This window comes from Protopterus annectens, chromosome 14.part0 (genome assembly GCF_019279795.1).
Source record: "Protopterus annectens isolate FY-2018-M chromosome 14.part0, PAN1.0, whole genome shotgun sequence".
Lineage (NCBI taxonomy): Eukaryota > Metazoa > Chordata > Ceratodontiformes > Protopteridae > Protopterus > Protopterus annectens.
Genome location: NC_056748.1, coordinates 599,506,347 through 599,510,092, shown reverse-complemented (window position 1 = coordinate 599,510,092; position 3,746 = coordinate 599,506,347). Strand labels below are relative to the sequence as shown.

The following is a 3,746-nucleotide window of genomic DNA, read 5'->3' as shown; positions in this document are numbered from 1 at the left end:
CCCACACAAACACAGACAGACAAGCAGACAGGTAACACAAATACAAACACACACACATATAAACACACATATTTCTTAACACGACACAGAAAACATAAATGATTAAAAAATCTATATCTGTTAGATGCAAACTTCTGTCACCATCCTACCCACCAAAATAAATATTTATCACAACTCTACCCATGTCATCATTTAACAAAACCGACCCATTTATGCTAAAATGGAACAAGAAACAGCACACAGTATACAAACAAAACCAACATGCATACACCCAGCGAAAGCAATACTAACCATCTATACCGTTGCTTATTTTAAAGCTGTCTCGCTATGTTAAACCCATTTAACATAGTGAGACAGTGTTTTAAAAAGAGAGTTATACTAATGGAAAAAAGTCTGGGCGACCGGACCTTTTTCCATTAGTATAACTCGATTTACAACGGGCACGCTGGCCAATCAGCTCGCACGTTTTGGAATAATAATGGGGGGTCATGGTATAATAAACAATCATATTTACGGGCAGTTAGAAAACATTTGCACAGCATAAGATGATTCATAGTACAGAGATGGCATGCCGAGAGGGACTAAACTAGTATGATTTTGCAGAGTACCTGATAATTAACATTTTTATTAATAAAAAGAATGAACTGAAAATGTTTAATTTTTTTGAAATGTCAGTGCTCTGCGACTCTGATTTGCTGTTATTTTTAGATTACTTAATTTAGATGTTTCAAATTTACATCCTTTAGTTTTTTTTCTGTCTTCTGCTCTTCTTTTATTTTCGCAACCATTTTTATTATAAGTATAATTCTATATTTGGGTACTGGTGTTCATTTAGACCCTACATCAATTTCTGGTAGTGGCTTTATGCAGTGTATATATATATATATATTATACCACAACAAATGATAAGTAATTATTCCTAAGACCAGTGAAAGAACAGGCAGAACGAGTGCAGTTAGAACAAGAATATTGGAGTGAACTATTGCAATCCAGTGCAGAACACTGCTCAGTATGCACAGAAGGCAAACAGAATAGATCAAAAGTGTGTTCTATCTGCATTTATTTGTGATAGCAAATAATGTTCACTGTTCAGGTGTGGAAACTGTCATGATGAACAGGCCTCAGTATAACCCAGTGGCAGAACTTTTCAGCATATAAAATTGTGTGTGCAACAGGAGCTTGACTGGTCACAGAAAAGACTCTGATAGCATAAATGTCCCTGTTCTAACTCTCCATTCACCAGTTTTGTTGCTGTTCAGGTTTATTTATATGTTTGTATTAACTAGAGTATAAGATGATTCATAGTACAGTGATGGCATGATGTCATAAACATACCCAGAAAGAAAGCCTTATGCTTGCAATTTAAGTACACAATTTGTCAATTTGTTCTTATTGAAGAATAATAGTACTACCATTTAAAATTAAAACTGTTAAAGGCTCCATAGCTCAGGGGTTAGAGCACTGGTCTTGTAAACCAGGGGTCGCGAGTTCAAATCTCGCTGGGGCCTATTACATTATTTTAAAAATTAATTAAGTCATAAGGTTCTTAGAAAATACTGAAAAATAAAACAAGTTACCAATTTCTACCCCTTCACATTCCAATATTCCAGATACTTTCCTAGCTAAATTCAATTGATTATAGCGGTTTTGTGATCTTTTATATCCTTATTATAACTAAAATTCTCCTATTTTTCAATTCTCCAAGTCTCTTCCCTTCCTTCTGTCCCTTCCCAGTTTTCTGCTCTAGGGATGATTCTAATTCATCACACTGACAATGTCCAAAGTTCACCCACATTTATTTATTTAGTTAGCTAGTTAGTAAGTAAGTAAGTAAGTAAGTTAGTTAGTTAAGCAGCTACAAGAGTCAGAAAGATTATCAATGCCAGTGCTAATTGGGCAATGCCACACTGCCCAATAATATGACAGTGATAATCTGCACTTCGAAGGTAGACCAAGGCTGTACAGAGCAGCATCTTGTTAGTGGCTCATTATCATGTCTCTGAAGCAAACACTGCACTCTTAGATTTAGTGGCTGGAGTGTTTCCCTACTAGGCAGTGTAATGTGGTAGCCTATATATCTTCCGACCTACACACACACACACACACACACACACACACACACTGACACCCATGTACAACAAAACACACACACACACACCAGACTTTATAGTAGTTAACCAGAATTATACTGAAACACAGCACACACTTTTTCTACGTTGACATTTAATTAATTACTTAACCCCTTCGGAGACAAATGGCAAAATTCAGAGATGTGGGCTGCACCTTATATGCCTTTCAGTTGAAAACTACACATGTGACTGCAGGACTAGCCTGTCACCATGTACCAAGAAAGCTGCAGTTGAACATTTCTTATTCAAATAATCTATACACCATCAATAACAACACTACTACAATTCACAGGCAGGTTTTATATGCACCTAAACTGTGTGCAGAATCTATGTTATGTATCAATTACAGAGGTGCACCAGTAGGACAAAATGGTGCACTGAATTCCTAATAAAATATAGTTTATGATGAGGCCAGTACTACAATGGTAGCAGTGTAAGAGGGATGCAAGCCTGCTTCAAATTCTGATAACCACACAAAATACCCACACAAACATAGATAGACATGCAGACAGGTAACACAAATACAAACACACACACACACATAAACAGACATATTTCTTAACACGACACAGAAAACATAAATGATTAAAAAATCTATGTCTGTTAGATGCAAACTTCTGTCACCATCCTACCCACCAAAACAAATATTTATCACAACTCTATCCATGTTACCATTTAACGAAACTAACCCATTTATACTAAAACGGAAAAAAAACAGCACACAGTATACAAACAAAACCAACATACATACACCCAGCTAAAGCATTACTAACCATCTATACCAAACTTTTAAAAAGGCAATCTAACTTTGATAAAATGAAAAAAGCTAAAACAAACACACAAAAAATAAAAGAAAAACACAGACCACAATAAAACAATCAAAAAAACATTATTAGAAACCCTAATATGAATTCACAAACCTATATTTAAATTAAACTAAATTGAAATTACAATTAACCATAAAACATTTAAATGCAGCCCTCTCAGCACTAATAAAATCAATACCACAAAATTGCCTAACATGATTTTGATAAGACTGTAATATAACTGGAATTTATGCAGAAAACCACTCAGAAAGCAGCCCATTTGTAAAAGTCTATGCGTCTTATGGCAAACCATGTTGTTGGACCTGTCACTGTTTTGTGAGTGCTGCTTTGTGAGTATTCTGGAGTTCTCATACTTGGCATACTTGCATTGTTTCCCCTGTTTTTTGGTTGTTTTATTTCAGTTTGTTTTATTTAAATGCAGTATTCTGTTATTTAATTATGTTTTCACTTTGAATAAAAAAATGTTTTAAATGCTATTTAGCCATGATTTGTGATGCATTCTGTTTGGAAATACATTAAAATCTAGCAGATTTACTGGATGAACTAAGAAGTAGTATTTTTATTTAAGGAAAGCAGAAAAAGAAAGGCTGACATTATGGAGATACCAGTGCTCTGTGACTGCTACTCTGTAATCATTTTTATTGATTTTTTTTTTCATTTAGAGTTTGCATAAGTGGATTGTTTAATGTCTTTTGCCTTTGGTTTATTTTATTTTGTTTCACTTTAATTAAAAAAAAGTTTATTTGTTGATTGCACTTTAATTTGCAACACAAGTTACTAATTCAATACC

General features: G+C 34.3%; 1 non-coding gene across 1 annotated transcript; it reads left to right on the top strand.

Moving 5' to 3' along the window:
• The first annotated feature begins 1,435 nt into the window (after positions 1-1,435).
• On the top strand, positions 1,436-1,508 carry TRNAT-UGU. The gene has a single exon. It is a non-coding gene; the product is annotated as a tRNA-Thr (tRNA).
• Positions 1,509-3,746: the final 2,238 nt, after the last annotated feature.